Source organism: Trichomycterus rosablanca, chromosome 5, assembly GCF_030014385.1.
Source record: "Trichomycterus rosablanca isolate fTriRos1 chromosome 5, fTriRos1.hap1, whole genome shotgun sequence".
In the NCBI taxonomy this organism is placed as follows: Eukaryota; Metazoa; Chordata; class Actinopteri; order Siluriformes; family Trichomycteridae; genus Trichomycterus; species Trichomycterus rosablanca.
The window spans coordinates 14,628,176-14,645,422 of NC_085992.1; the positions used below are offsets into that span (position 1 = coordinate 14,628,176).

At 41.7% G+C, this 17,247-nt stretch overlaps 1 protein-coding gene across 1 annotated transcript in view; it reads left to right on the plus strand.

Moving 5' to 3' along the window:
- Window positions 1-17,247, plus strand: part of fam204a (family with sequence similarity 204 member A) — a 37,661-nt gene that overhangs the window by 9,771 nt on the left and 10,643 nt on the right. The gene's annotated exons all lie outside the window — the stretch shown is intronic.

Below are 17,247 nucleotides of genomic sequence, written 5' to 3' on the forward strand. Positions count from 1 at the left end.
TACGTTCCCCTTGTAGAGTTAGTATCCAGGGTACACAAGGGGGAACATTAAGTGTGTAGTGCTCAATGGAAACGAATGAACCAGTCAACACAGATACCGTTTTTTTAACTAGTTTAATGAATACAAGCAAACAGGTGGACTATGGACAGTGACAAATTAAAGAAATAAATAAGATCACTTACCTAACTGACATGCATGCCTCTCTGGCACGCAACACCGAGCTATTTGCTTGTTGCACTCCTTATTGGGCATTAATAAGGCGTTGCCGGGCAGCACAGTGACTCGTTGGATAGCACTGTCACCTCACAGCGAGCTGTCCAGGTCCTTTCTGTGTGGAGTTTGCATGTTCTCCCCGTGTCTGTGTGGGTTTCTTCCGAGAGCTCTGCTTTCTTCCCACAGTTCAAAGACATGCAAGTGAAGTGAATTGGACACACAAAATAGACGTTAAAAGACTTGAACTGTTGTGTCATGAATGTAACCAAAGTGTGTAAAACATAATGTTAAAATCCTAATAAATAAATAATAGCATTAATATGGGCATTAATAATTGTAGCCTAGTGATTAAGGTGCTGGATTAATAATTAAAAGATCACTGGTTCAAGTCTTACCACTGCCAGGTTGCTGCTGTTGGGCCCTTGAGCAACCCTCAATTGTCACAACACTGTAAGTAGCTTTGGATAAAGGCGTCTGCTAAGTGCTTAAAATGTAAAATCTAATTAATTAATTAATAATTAATAAGGTGTTGTCATTTTCCATTTTGCAGCTATAAGAGCCTCCACTCTTTTGAGATCATGCTCCACAAAAGTTTGGAGCGTGTCTGAAGATTTGGGCCTTTTTAGTCAAGAGAGGTCACATTTGTCAGGTTGGGCACTGTTGTTGAATGGTAAACATGGCATGGCAACGTTCTAATTCATCCCAAAGGTGTTCAGTAGGCGTGATGCCAGCTTTTTTTATTGACATGCTGGAAGAAAACGGTCTTTCCCCAAACTGTTGGACAGCAAACATGATATTCGACATTCTAATTCATCCCAAAGGTGATCAGTAGGCTTAAGACCAGCTTTTTTATTGACATACTGGAAGAAAAACGGTCCTTCCCAAGCTGTTGGATGGCAATGACATCCTAACATGATGTTCTAATTCATCCCAAAGGTGATCAGTACGCTTGAGGTCAGCTTGTTTAATTGCCATGCTGGAAGAAAAACGGTCCTTCCTTAAACTGTTGTATGGCAAACATGGCATGCTGGAAGAAAAACGGTCCTTCCCCAAACTGTTGGATGGCAAACATGGCATGCTGGAAGAAAAGCGGTCCTTCCCCAAACTGTTGGACTGTAAACATGACACTCTGCATTCTAATTCATCCCAAAGGTGATCAGTAGACTTGAAGTCAGCTTTTTTATTGACATGCTGGAAGAAGAACGGTCCTTCCCCAAACTGTTAGATGACAAACATGACATTCGACATTCTAATTCATCCCAATCAGTAGGCTTGAGGTCGGCTTTTTTATTGGCATGCTGGAGGAAAAACGGTCCTTCCCCAAACTGTTGGACTGCAAACATGACACTCTGCGTTCTAATTCATCCCAAAGGTGATCAGTAGGCTTGAGGTCAGCTTTTTTATTGACATGCTGGAGGAAAAACGGTCCTTCCCCAAACTGTTAAAACAATGTGGGATGCATAGATCATCCAACATTCTTATTTAGGAGACTGGTAGTGCTGCGAAAGAGGGCCAAACTACAACACCATGCATGGTTTTGGCATAGTATGGCAGTTGTAGCCTAGCGGTTAAGGTACTGGACTAGTAATCAAAAGGTCGCTGGTTTAAGCCCCACCACTGCCAGGTTGCCACTGTTGGGCCCTTGAGCAAGGCCCTTAACCCTCAATTGCTTAGACAGTATACTGTCACAGTACTGTAAATCGCTTTGGATAAAAGCGTCTCCTAAATTAGTGAAAATTTAAATGTTTGGCCAAACAAGCTCATGTTCAGGTGTCTACATACTTTTGGCGATACAGTCTATGTGTAAACTCTTGATCTGGCACTGCCACAACAAAGCGCATCTTAATGCCGAGTGAAATGTTGCCCTGATGTTTTTCCAGCTGATTATTTGAAGCATGTTTTTCAATATCACAATTCAATGCCTGTTTATTTGGGACTAAGCCGCATTCGCTCCAGTTCTCGGCTGCAGCATCTCAGATTCCACCTGTGAAATAATTCTACCACCTAATGAAGGTGGAGCGGCGGTAATCTCGTTAACCACAAACAGGAAGTTGCTCCGTAATCAATTACAGCCTGTGTTTCCTCCAGTCATCGCTCCGTGCTAATAAATTCCCATCGTGGAAACGCACAGGGTTGGCGTGTTTCGGTTCAAAGAGAGGCGATAATCATGTTCCTAACAGGCGTGCCAGCCTGAAAACAAGCATTAAATAGCTGCACAACGCAGACTACATGCTACAGACTCGGGCATTTTTCCTCCCAGGTGCTTTATGGGAATAATCTTATGATTGCTTATGATTATCTACAGAGCATCTGGAGATCTTTATCTTTTCCTTTCTAGGTAGATCTAGATGTGTGCTTGCTCCAAAGACGTTGTAAGAAATGCTCTGGGTGGGTAAAAATACAGGAGAACAATTACAGACCTGCCAACATGTACGCATTTTGACCTCCTAGTACGCTTCCATGTTCTAAAGTACGCATATCGTTTGATCTCGCATTTCGCCAGTTTCAGTCAAGTTGTCACTAAAGTTGATTTCGCCGCTGAGCCGCAGAGATCTGCGCGTAAGCGGAGTGCTTTCGGCCAATCAGAGCGCTTCATTTTCACCCAACCACCCCGCCCCGCCTCGCCTAGCTTCGCGCTTAAGTCAGAGAACGTATTATGATATAATGATAAAACCCGCCACTGACTGCAGTATGAATGGGATTTCTCGCAACGCGAATCATGGCGTCCTTTCAAGGATAAAGTCCCGCCCTTCAACAAAAAGAGCCAGTCAGCTTGCTGCTTGTGCCGAGAGCGGACGGGGGTCAGCGTGCTAGTGGCGAACCCCCTCTCGCTGTGGAGTTGTGCGCAGGTGCAGTAGCCATAGCCATAACAAGCCGAAAAATCACGTTTTTGTTAAAGTCTAGCTAATAAAAGCCAGCCAGCTTTGATAGCTTGGATTTCAGCTGCCCAATAGCCCATCCCACCAAAGACAAGCACTCACCGTAAAGGTGAAACTATGCCAATGAATTAAAAAAAATTTTTATAATAATTTAAATCTGTACAAAACACAGCCAAACTCCATTTTAATGTCCACATACTTTTGGCTATTTCATATACTGTATATGCCCGGAGTACAGACATCTCAAGTTGCAAAAACTCATTTCAGGGAGGTACCCCCGGACCTCGACCCCAAACCCCCAAGCCCCAAAAAAGCTAAAAAACCTCTCGCACACACCAAAGTATATGGGTAATAACAGAACTTTTAGGAGCTGCTAACTGAGCTACTAAACTAACTGTTCGCGTCACAAACATGTGTACTACATAGTGCACTAGATAGTGTGAAAGATAATAGATTTATGTTCCCTACATAATGCTTTAGGTAGCGTATTAGTTAATAGATTTAGGTTCCCTACATAGTGCACTAAATTGTATATCAGATAACGGATTTATGTTTCCTACATAGTGCACTAGATAGTGAATTAGACAATTGGTTTATGTTCCCTACACAGTGCACTAGATTGTATATCAGATCACGGATTTATGTTCCCTACACAGTGCACTAGATTGTATATCAGATAACGGATTTATGTTCACTACATAGTGCACTAGAAAGTATAACTAGATGATGATTTGTGTTCCTTACATAGTGCACTAGATAGTGTATTGCATAATTAATTATGTTCCCTACACAGTGCGCTAGATTGTATATCAGATAACGGATTTATGTTCCCTACATAGTGCACTAGACCGTATATTAGACAATTGATTTATGTTCCCTACACAGTGTGCTAGATTGTATATCAGATCACGGATTTAATACGCGATCGGGGAAAAAAGTCTGTCGCCTGCATGCGCGTGTGTGTGTGTCGCTCTTGGCCGCACATTCTAGATTCCGGGAGATTTTATCTGACTTGCGGGCATCAGGGAGCCGCTATGTATATGCGGGAGACTCCCGGAACTTCTGGGAGACTTGGGATGTCTGTGAGTATAATAGTTTGTATGAGAGTTATAAAACCATTTATAAGGCTCTAGGAGTAATGTTACCACAGTAGTAAAAAAAAAAAAGTTTAAGGTAGTGTTCAAGCCCTACCACTGCCAAATTGCCACTCCTGGGCCCCTGAGCAAGGCCCTTTACTCTCAATTGCTAATAACTCCAGACTTCTGTAGACTCAGCTCAAGTCATTGTTCATGTCTCCACACTACTGTAAAGACTAGTCATTTTAAGGCTCTAGGACTTCACTGAACCACAGAGAGAGCCAGTATATTCAAAGGAGTAAAGGTACTCCCAAGAACCAAGCAACAGTGACAGCTGCAGACTTCTGTATACTCAGTTCAAGTCATTGTTCATGACTCCACACTACTGTAGAGACTAGTCATTTTTTTAGGCTCTAGGATTTCGCTGAACCACAGTGAGAGCCAACATATTTAAATAGAATAAAGGTTCTCTCAAAGTCTCAGCAACAACAGCAAGTACAGACTTCTGTAGACTCAGCTCAGGTTAGTGTTCATGACTCATAAAGACTGGTCATTTGGCCGCTCAGGTGGCGCAGCGGTAAAAAGACACGCTGCAACCAGGGCTGTATTCTGAGTACGTGGTGTCGAATCCAGCTCTTCTTCACCGGTTCGAAGCTGAGTGGCTGTATGGGCAACGATTGGCCGGTTGCTCAGTTGGGGGGATGGGACAAAGAACCGGATGTGGGTCTCTCTCTGTCAGAATGCGATTACGATCTCTGCCGGCTGATTAGAGGCGCCTGCACAAGAGATGAGGAAGAGTGCCCTTAGGGTGTGTCTCTCCGCATGCAACGCTAGGTGGCACAACACTCATCAATGTATGGGTGGCAAAAATGCATCCGGCTGCTGCCCATGTTTCGGAGGGGATATGGGTTAGCTTCGATCTCCTCGGTCAGGGCAGGGTTCGGCATAGACAGAGAGGAAGCATGATGCAAAATTGAACAATTGGATGCGCTAAAAGGGGGGAGAAAAAGAAAAAATGACTGGTCATTTGAGGGTTCTAGGACTTTGCTGAACCACAGTAAGAGCCAATATCTTCAAATGAAGTAACAGTACTCCCAAGAACTAAGCATCAGCGATGACTGCGGACTTCTGTAGACTCAACTGAAGTCAGTGTTCATGACTTTACACTACCACCTAGACTATTCATTATTAAGGCTCTAGGACTTCGCTGAACCACAGTGAGAGAGCAAATATCTTTAAATGGAGTAAAGGTCCCAAGAACTGAGTGACAGAGACAACTGCAGACTTCTGTAGACTCAACTGAAGTCAGTGATCATGACTCCACACTACTGTGTAGACTAGTCATTTTAAGGCTCTAGGACTTCGCTGAACCACAGTGAGAGCCAATATCTTCAAATGGAGTAAACATACTCCCAAGAACTCAGAGACAGAGACACCTGCAGACTTCTGTATACTCAGCTCAAGTCAGTGTTCATGACTCCCAGCTTTTATAGAGTCAGAGCTAGTTGTTTTAAGGGTTCTAGGACTTCATTGAACCACAAGTAGAGCCAAAATCTTCAAATGGAGTTTGGATACACCTAAGGGTAGCAGTGACTGTAGACTTCTGTAGACTTAGCTCAAGTCATTGTTCATGACTCCACACTACTATTGAGACCAGTCATTTTTAAGATTCTAGGACTTCGCCGAACCACAGTGAGAGCCTATAACTTCAAATAAAGTGAAGGTATTTCCAAGGACTCGGCGACAACAGCAACTGCAGACTTCTGTAGACTCAGCTTCACAGAAAGTGATAATAAATCACAGAAAACCCTTAACCCTCTCTGCTTCAGGGGCACCATGACCCTGGCTGACCCTGCGCTCTGACCCCAGCCGCCAAACAAGTTGGAATATGCGAAGAAATAATTGCACTGTACTGTACATCTGTATGTATGTATATATCAGGGTTCGTACTGGTGCTTGAAATCCTTGAAAATGCTTGAATTTTAATGTCGTATTTTCCAGGTTTGAAAAGTGCTGGAATTTTGGATAAAGTGCTTGAAAGTGCTTGAAATCGTAACAGTATTTCTTTCACCACAAATAGCTATCTGACCGAATAGTTCGCTTATTAGTTGGAGAAATAAATAAGTTGCAGAGCCTAAAATGAAAACTGCTGCGCCTGTGTGTGATGCGAATTCTGGCTCTTTTTGGTGAGCCATTTGGCTCGGCTCACCAAGAAGAGTCGACTCTTTCTCTTTCTGCTCCAAAACGGCTCTTCAGTGATACCACTTCTAACACACCCTAACATTCTGCCTTGTTTAAAGTTACGAAAAGGAAAGAAAGTAACTTCCCTTGGACGGGAGTCGGCTCCCATTGTCCACGTAAAAATAGTTGGCTCAAAGAGCTCCTTCTCGACTGACAGGTAGTGTGTGACTGCGATCTGCCAGTCTGTATTCAAGTGTGACCCGCTTCGTTACAGTACTTAGGTAGTTTTTTGGAGTATCTGTACTTTACTGGAGTATAGAAATTTTCAGCAACTTTTACTTCCACTTCACTACATTTTCTATAGAAAATGTGTACTTTTACTATGATTTGGGTTGGCAACCGTCCCGTAAAATACGGATTATAAAACGGATAGTTCCGGTCCTAAAATCTGATTGGCTGAGCCGCGTTCGAAGCCGTTGTAAAATCCCCGATAAACGCACACCTATGACCGCCTCACATCAGTCCATATTAATACGCCACTGAATAGAAAAAATTAATGTTATTTTCGCCCTCATGTTGCCTAGCAACACTGTTAATCGAACTATTTTGCGTCGCGGAAGAATGCTTTATTGTAAGTTTATACACAATAAATACATTTATGAATTAAACATTGTTGTATTTATTATATTTTATGTTGACCGCCGTTTTATAAAAGCAATAAGCCACTCGAGACCGTGCATTACTGTTATGATTTTAGCACGGGAAAGAAGTTTTAGGCACTCCGCTTCGCGTCGTTCCAAAAACGTCATCCCCGTGCTAAAATCACAGTAATGCACGGCCTCTCGTGGCTTATTGCTTTAATCGTTCCTTATTTGGAAACTTAACGTGGTGTTCCGTGCTGAACTGATACTGGACACACTTTATTCCGTATTTTCATCAGTGGGAGAGAAATGCTGCAGATTAGAGACTTCCACACTCGAAGAAGCTGAACTACAGCAAAATTTACCCTGAGAACAAATCTAGTTTGGTTAACTAAAATTACTGTGGAGAAAAATATCAAATTGACAGTGTACATGTGATATGAAATTCTAACAAAATATAATACAAAAAAGTAACATGCCAGCAAAAGATGCCACGCAGTAAAGTTTATTCCAAACAGTGCCCACTGTAGTACATAAACTAAACAAGAATAATTTATGATTTATTAATTTAAGTATTTATGAAAAAGTGTGAGAAATGTTCAGCATTTTTTATAATACCAGGTCTGTTTTATTTTTTTTAAAGTAAAATTGCAAGAATTCTTGAAGGAGTACATGCCCGTGTGAAGATGGATTATGTAAAAACGTTGTTTGCACTATCGAGAAAAAAATGTTACATGATGTTCTTCATGCATGTTGTTTTGACTAAAACATGGTTCTGATTCATTATTATAAAGAATGAAAATAATAAATGTTAAACAGCCTAAATTAAACATTTTGATAAGCCCCGTAATATATTTATAGTGCTGGAAAAGTTTGAAAATGGACCTTGAAAGTGCTTGAAAAGTGCTTGAATTTTACCATGGAAAAGGTGTATGAACCCTGATATATGACAAATGATGACAGATATGACATTCTATCTATAAACTAGAGATGCATGAGTACCGATACTGGTATCGGGTATTTGCCTGATACCGCGCTCATTAACTTGTACTCGTACTCGCAAACGAGGCTCCGATACTAAACATCCGATACCGTGTGCCTAGTGCACGTTGCTGCGTTATGCCTAGTTCACACTACACGATTTTTGCCCTGATTTTCGCTCGGCGCTCGGCGACCGGATCGAGTTTTCTAGCACGTCAGATATCTGATCTGAGATGTGCGACTGGGAATGAGTGACATGTCGAACAGCCAATGAGAACGCAGGATACGGTGTGAGGGGAAACGCAGGAGAGGAGTGTAAACAGGTGGGACAGGGGGATAATATAGTTTATATCAGAATACACCGGCACACACACACGTTTTACAGTATTTCTAACCTGATCGTTCTCTACAAGACATAACAACAAAACACCAACATTGCAAAAATATTTATTAACCACCAACTCACTACAGAACAATCCATGCTATTCGTGTTGCCAAATCCACTCAGATTCATTTATTTTTCTCCTTGATTTCATCACATCAGCGCACAAACACTTTGATCACTCGCTACTTGTTGACGTGCATTTTTGGACGTGGTATCATTAAACTTCTCGTCACTTCTCACGTGTGTTTTTGTTTAAAAAAAACGGTATTCTAAATAGGTATTGGTATCGGCAAGTACAAAAATGCATGTACTTGTACTTGTACTCGGTTGGGAAAAAATGGTATTGATGCATCCCTACTATAAACTGTGCAGCTTCTCTAAAGCCCTTATTAAATTGTCCATTTTTCAATTGTCCAGTGTCTGAAATCCTACCAACCATCCATTCTTTTTTGATTAATGTAAAAAATAAACGTTTTATTGTAGTAAGTACCATATTCGACACATTGGCAGGTAAGACGTCTGGCAACTGACTTTCTGTCAGAACTGACTTTCTGTCCTCTGATTGACATCCCAGAATCACGTTGCCTGAAAAATCTGCTTACTGCTGGATTTGAGCAGACATAGGCCAGCCTGTTGACGACTGGTCCTGACAGAAGCCTGGCACTGACCACTTACATCTGGGTTAGCTTAACCTGATCTCCTGTGATTCTTTTTTTGTGGATTTCATATGCACAAACTAAAAAAGGACCGACCACTGAGCACATTCCATACTCCAACCTTAATTAAGTTTGTAATTGTTAATAGAAGTTGTTGGAATTCTTAACCTCTGTGCTTTCTTGCTTCTTTATGTACGATAGTAAAGTTTCTCATCGGGCATTTATATCTCATAAGGTCTTCCCTAATACAGGGTCTGTTGGAAAACTTGGTGAGCTCTCTACATAGACAGTGTTTTACACCATCCTACGCGCTCCCGAGAAGAAGGCTGTTCAAATTCTTAGATGCCTTAAAATGCTGCCTTATGAGGTGCCTTATTTCAAAGCGATAAACTGACTGAATAACGAGGGAGCATCTGATGCTTTCTTGCGGTAAAGGCAATCCCAGCATTGAGTGCGGCGCAACTTTTCTCACAAAAAATGACAAATGTGGTGGATGAATGGAGAGCAATGAATGACGTTCTTTTCAAATGTAAATAAATTCTCATTGATTTGTAATTTGTATTAAAGTGCACAAGTGTTGTTTATTTGCAAATTCCGGCTTGTCGGTGACAGTTTAACTGTTTTTGGTACACAGAGGGAGATAGCTGGCATGCTAGTGGGTTGTGCAGCCTCCGCCCATTGGTTTGAATGGCCTGAGGCTAACTGTGTTAGCTTAGTGAGCGAAAATTGTCTTAGTAGTGTGTCTGAATAACCTGACTTATAAGTCGATGTCTTATTAGAATCATCTCTACTTAGGCAGCTGCCTAGGTAGGCAGCAGGCAGCAAGGCAGCTCACTAGGTTTTCAAACAGACCCACAGTGTGTTCATGTTCTCGTAGTTATGACACAAAACTATTTGCAAATAAGCAATCTAAATGATTCAACCCCATTTGCAAATTAGGAGAATAGATTTGTGCTCATTACCAGAGATTCAATCAGGTTGGATCGGCCATTAGCTACTTTGTGACATACAGTCGCACCATCTAGGTGACCCACCCGCTGTGAAATGGACAAATACATTTTCAGCATGGACTGTTAATGGTTGTTTTCCAAATGCTGCCACATCACCTCACTGCTGCGTTCTCTTCACTGGCTTCCTGTAGCTGCCTGCATTCAGTTTAAAACAGCAATGCTTGCCTACAAAGCCAAAAATGGACCAGCCCCAAGCATCAAGGCTCTTTTCTGTACAAGCACCCAAGTGGTGGAACGAACTTCCCCTGTTCGTTTGTCCGTTTGAGTCTATTACTGTCTTCAAAAGATATTTAATTTGGGCCATAGATGCTTGCCTACAAAGCCAAAATTGGACCAGCCCAAAGCTACCTTAGAGAACTTATCAAACTCCGCTCTGGACCACACAACCTTTGAGCCACTAGTCTTGCTCGTCTTGATCCTCCACTCAAAACTCAAGGAAGACAAGCATCAAGGCTCTTTTCTGTACTACCACCCAAGTGGTGGGACGAACTTCCCGTTTGTTCATCCGTTCGAGTCTATTACTTCTATTGCTTGTCTTCCAAAGATATTTAGTTTGGGTCCCACCTCTTAATTATAGCAATAGTAAGAGCAATAACATATAACAATAACTTACTAACCTTCTACAGTATCATATTTAAAAAAAAAATTGACAGGGTTTTAGCAGATTTGTATACTTGGACTGTTGTCTACTTACTAGAGTAGGGAAATGTCTACTGTGGAAGCTCTTCTGTAAGTCACTCTGGATAAGAGCATCTGGTAAATGCCAAAAATGTAAATGTTTTATAAAGCCATGAAGCGAAATGCTGGTTATGCCTAGTCACACTACACGATTTTTGCCCTGATTTTCGCTCACCGACAGGTCGCTGCTAGATGTGCCAGCTCGAATGCAAATCAACGTTCGCTTGGGGATCGAAACTCGGCTCTCGATCACTATGTGTGATCAGAATACAGTACATCAGCACACCCTCAAGCTTTACAATATTTGTGACCTTATCGTCCACGCCAAACCATAATACCAACGCTGCATTGCAAAACCATATTTATTAACCTCCAACTCTCTACAGAACAGACAATCCCTGCTGGTCATGTAGCCCAATCCACTCACATTCATTCCTTTTTCCTCTTTGCCTTTACGTTGCACATCAGCACACAAATAACTTTGATCGCTCTCTTATTGTTGACGTGCATTTTTGGACACGGTATCAATAAACCCCTCGTCACGTCTCATGTGTGTTTTCGTGACAGAACGTAGTTTGTGAGACCAGACGGACTCATCTGAGGTTCCTCCTGGTGATAGATCGTGTAGTGTGTGACCCCCTATCGCTTATCAGTCGTGTAGTGTGAAAACCACACCTTAAAAGACTCCCGATTACAAGAGATCAAGTTGTGTACTGTGAACTGTACAGCAATCTGACTGCTCCGAAAGTCTTGTAGTGTGAACTTGGAATTAGTGTTCATCCTCAAGCAAGCCACTATTCATGATGTCATTTTGAAGATCCTTTGTCTGAGATGTAAAGCACCTGATGCAATTTCCTCAGACACAAAGGAAAAGTTTATGTTTAAGCCCCTTTAAATGATTAATAATTTTATTCTTCTTTCTTTAATCTGTGAGGTAACGGCATTCTGTGAAGCAGTTTCAGAAGGCTTTGTGGAAACGCAGGTCTTTCATCTTCAAAGAGCAGAATCCACTTTTCTCAGGCGTTCTTGATGTTATATGAAAGCTTAAAGTTTCTTTCTTTTAGATTTACGAAAGCAGACGTTAATAACAAAATATATACTGTTAATATTATAGGTTTGATGGCTCCAGTGTGTGTTTGTTTTTCAAAGCATGCTGAGTGTAGCCCTTCTGAGAGTTGTACCCAAACCCTCAAAGCACTTTGCTATAATAGTGTGCTTGATTACCGCTGTGCACGTTCCAATTAAGGAAAACGCGTGTCTCTTTTCTTTGATTATTCCGCCGTCTGTGACACAGCTTTAAGTTTCATAAGGAACAATTCATTTTACTAATTAGCATAACATTGAGGGGCTGCTAAATATAACTAGCTAACTCTGTGTCTAGACACTGCTTGAGATCCTGTGTGATACTGAAACGTTTAGTATTTCTATATTTTTTTACATTTATTTATTTTTCCTTTAAAGTTCATTGGCTCAGTGTTTATTATATTACCCACACAATATAATCAATAACTGTAGGGATGTAATAATGTCTGTTAAAAAATCAACAACTGCAGGCATGTAAGGAGGTCTATTATGACATCAACAGCTGTAGGGATGTAAAGAGGTCCATTGTGACATCAATAACAGTAGGGATTTAAGGTTGTCCATTATGACATAAATAACAGTAGGGATGTAAGGAGGTCCATTATGACCTCAATAGCAGTAGGAAAGTAGGGTGGTCCATTATGACATCAATACCAGAAGGAATAAAAAGAAGTCCACTATGACATAAATAACAGTAGGGATGTAAGAAGGTCCATTATGACATCAATAACTTTAGGGTGATAAGGTGGTTCATTATGACCTCAACAGTAGTAGGAAAGTAAGGTGGTCCACTATGACATCAATACCAGTAGGAATAAAAGTAGGTCCATTATGACATCAACAGCTGTAGGGATGTAAGGTGGTCTATTATGACATCAACAATAGAAGAAAAGCAAGGTAGTCCATTATGATATCAATGGCTGTAAGGGTATAAGGAGGTCTATTATGGACATCAAGAACTGTAGGGATGTAAGAGTGTTCTTAAGACATCAGTTGCTGTAAGGATGTAAAGAGGTCCATTGTGACATCAACAACTGTAGGAATGTAAGGAGGTCAGTTAAGAAATCACCAACTGTAAGGATAAAAGAAGATCCATTGTGACTTCAACAGTAGGAATGTTGGAGGTCAATTATCGCATTGCCAATGTAGGAATATAAGGAGGTCCGTTATGACATCAATTGCTGTAGGGCTGTAAAGAGATCCATTGCATAACAATGGAACTGGTGATCAGGTCCATATGAAATTCACAATGACCATTAATTACAATGGTCATGTGTGCCTTTCACACATGATTGGGGTAACGCTCCAATGACGGCGTTGTATGATGGTGAGAGATGTACTCTCAGGCCCCCTCCCCGGTTCAGAGATGGTCGTTCCCTCTTCACATAGATGGCCTCTTTGACTCCACGTTCAAACCAGCGTTCCTCCTTGTCAAGGATCTGCACATCTTCATCATTAAATGAGTGGTCGCTGGCTTGCAGGTGAGTGTAAACCACAGAGTCCTGGCCAGAAGAGGTCGATCTTCTATGTTGGGCCATCCGTTTCGCCAGTGGCTGTTTAGTTTCCCCGATGTACAGTTTCCGACAATCCTCCCGGCACCTAACAGCATACACTACGTTACTCTGTTTGTGTCGAGGAACCCGGTCCTTAGGGTGAACTAATTTCTGGCGTAGCGTGTTCTGGGGTTTGAAAGCAACTGAAACACGGTGTTTGGAGAATATCCGTCTTAATTGTTCCGATACTCCCGCCACATATGGAATCACCACTGGTTTGCGCTTAGACCGCGGTTGTTCTTCTCCTCCCTTCGATCCACTGGAGCTGTGTTTGGGCATTTTTCCCGCTTTTACGAATGCCCAGTTGGGATAACCACATTCACCCAGGGCCTTCTTGACATGAGATTTCTCTCTATCCTTGGCCGTAGTGTCTGTGGGCCACAGTGTCTGTGTCAGTGTCTGTGTCCCTGAGTAGGTCCTTAGTGCCTTCTTTTCCACTTCCTCCATGTACAGGTTTGCAAAAATAGGTGAGACTGGGGACCCCATAGCACACCCATGTTTCTGTTTGTAGAACTGTCCTCTGTACGAGAAGTAGGTGGACTGAAGACACAGTTCTAGGAGTGTGCACACCTGATCCGTGGTAAGGGTGGTCCTCGTGCTCCGGGTGGGGTCGCCTTGTAGTTTCCTAAGGACCACCTCCACTGCCTCAGCTACCGGAATGCACGTGAAGAGGGATGTAACATCATACGAGACCATTGTTTCCTCCGTCTCAATGATGACGCCCTTCACCTTGTCCACAAAATCCATGGTGTTCTGAATGTGGTATTCCGTGCTACCTACCAACGGGTTGAGAATCGATGCTAAAAACTTAGAAATGTTATAAGTCACAGAGTTAATCATACAAACAATGGGTCGTAAAGGTACATCCTGTTTGTGTATCTTAGGTAACCCATACAGACTAGGTATAGCCTCCCCCATATATAATTTGTAGTACAAAGCCCTGTCAATAGCATTGTTCTATTCTAAATCTTTCAGACAATCTATCACCTTTTTCTTGTAGCTACTACCTGGATCTCGTTTCAGCAGCTCATAAGTGTTATTGTCACTAAGTAACAACATCACTTTCTCATGATAGTCTATCTGGTTTAATAGAACAGTACATCTACCTTTGTCAGCAGGAACTATGATGATGTTATTGTCCTTACTAAGTGTAGTCAGTGCATACCTCTCGTCTCTGCTGATGTTGGATGGCGATGGCTTTGCATTACTCAGGCAAGCTGACACTTTCATCCGCAACTGTTCCGCTTCCAGGTTGGAGATGTTGTTGTTGGATTGCTGATTCTGTGGCTGTGATCAGTTCCACTAGTGGGACTTGCTTTGGTGTAACAGCGAAATTTAACCCCTTAGCCAAGATGTCTTTCTCCGCTTGTGTGAGTTGTCTGTCCGACAAGTTCTTCACCCACTTGTCCACATCACCAGCGTGTGTTTGCCCTTCATTCCTCTTTCGGCCATCCATGGTCTGTTGGTGTTTCTGTCCTGCAGCAAGCAAGTCAATCTTTTTTCGCTGCCTGGTTTTTGACTTTTCATGTTGTCCTAGACGAGCCTTCTGCGTGAAGTTAATCACCTGTTGGAGAGTGGGCTCATCTAGACGTGATGTAAGTCTTTGTACAATCTGCTCCTCTCTAGATTTTAAGACATCGATTGTGAAGTTAGTTTGTCTCACCCGTTCATTCAATAGCTGGTTCTGTGCCTTCTGAATGATCTTGCTAGCTCGGTGACCTTTGACAGAAGTTCTGAGTTGCAGGCTCTTAGGTGTGATCCTGCTCTGTCTGCATCTGACGTTAAATCGCAGGTGGTTCCTGTAGTCAGCCATCTTACGTGCCGTTTTCTCGTACTCTCGTACGAGTTTGAGGCAATCCTTGCCGAACTGAGTCAGAATCTGTTGATGCATGCTCAATAATCCAGGTACACAAATCCACAAAGTTGAATCAGTTCATCTGGACACAAGTTTGTTGTAGAGATAGCTTTACCCCAATCATGTGTGAAAGACACACATGACCATTGTAATTAATGGTCATTGTGAATTTCATATGGACCTGATCACCAGTTCCATTGTTATGCAATGGGTGGTGATCGGTCATTATGCAAATCAACTGCATATAAGGGTATTCAACACCAGCTCAGACTGAAGAAGTCATTCGGATTGAGTGACGAAACGTATCTCTACAACAAACTTGTGTCCAGATGAACTGATTCAACTTTGTGGATTTGTGTACCTGGATTATTGAGCATGCATCAACAGATGTAAAAGTGTTCTTATAACATCGGTTGCAGTAAGGATGTAAAGAAGTCCATTGTGACATCAACAACTGTAGGGATGTAAGAGTGTTCTTGTGACATCAGCAACTCTAGGAATGTTGAGGTTAATGTTGACATCAAGAACTGTAGGAATGTCAAGGAGGTCCGTTATGACAACATCAACTGCAGGGATAAAATGAGGTCCATATAACATTAACAAATGCAGTGATGTCAGGGGGTCCATTGAGAAATCAACAACTGTGGGCATGTAAGGAGGTCTGTTGTAACATCAACAACAATTAGTGATGTTAGGAGTTTCTTTATGGCATCAACAAATGCAGGGATATAAGGGGGTTTGTTATGACATCAATTGCTGTAGGGCTGTAAAGAGATCCATTGTGACACCAACAACTGTAGGGATGTAAGAGTGTCCTTATGACATCAGTTGCTGTAAGGATGTGAGGAGATCCACTGTGACACCAACAACTGTATGGATGTAAGAGTGTCCTTATGACATCAGTTGCTGTAAGGATGTAAAGAGGTCCATTGTGACACCAAAAACTGCAGGAATGTAATGAGGTCCATCTGACATTGACAAATGCAGTGACGTCAGGAGCTGTGGGTGTGTAAGGAGGTCGTGATAACATAAACAACAAGTAGTGATGTTAGGAGTTCCTTTATGGCATCAACAAATGCAGGGATATGAGGAGGTTTGTTATGACATCAATTGCTGTAGAGATGTAAAGAGGTCCATTGTGACACCAACAGAGGTTTGTTATGTCAATCTCAATCAAAACCTCCCAGCATGCAATTAAATGTTGATGCTTATTGCTTGTGTTGTATGCTACAGTCTTATTGCTCTTCTTCCATTCCTGTTTAGACATGCATTACTCGCTGTAATTTGAATGCGGCCCCTCTGGCGACATGAACATTGTTAAGCATCGTCTTAACGCCGTCTTTACATCGCCTCATCTTCAGATCTTTTTACTTCAGAATAAGCAATTTATCACTGACTGAACTTCTTTTATATATCTGTATGATGCATTAAAATTATTCTCATTAATTTTTTGAATCAGGTTTAAAAGAGTTCTAAAGCTTTTATCAAATAGCTGGGGATTCTCATTTGGATTATTTTATCTTATTAATTACCCGATAGACAAAGCATACTTTCAATGTAGATTTTTTTTTGTGCTGTTTAATTAATTAGCATGTTTTCTCTTTTAATTAATGCTTTTTTTATTTCAAGCCCACAGCAAAACATATATAATTTGTTTGTAATTAGCCTTTAATTGGTGGTAGTGGAAGCTTAGCACTCGTTTTTTTTTCTTTCCTGATGTGCCATTTTATTGCCAGTCAGTCATTAATTAAACAGTTTTTCTAATTAGCTTAGAAAACTGTTGATAGCACATTATTGTAAGTGCGAGTTCAAAGCTGGCTAATAAGCCTCGCCTCATCAAAAGAGGGAAGATAATAAGACACGCACAAAGCCGAGGAACTTTCCGACTCCCACGTTCCCTCAAGATGACAGCGCCGTGTATCTGGAATCAGATTATTGAGCCAGAAACACAGACAAGAGCATTATAGTGTCAGCTTTTTTTTCCACCGGATCCCCCTTTGAGAGACTCGCGCTCTCCTTGTAATGCTGTTTGTCAAGTTGCCATTAAGATTAAACA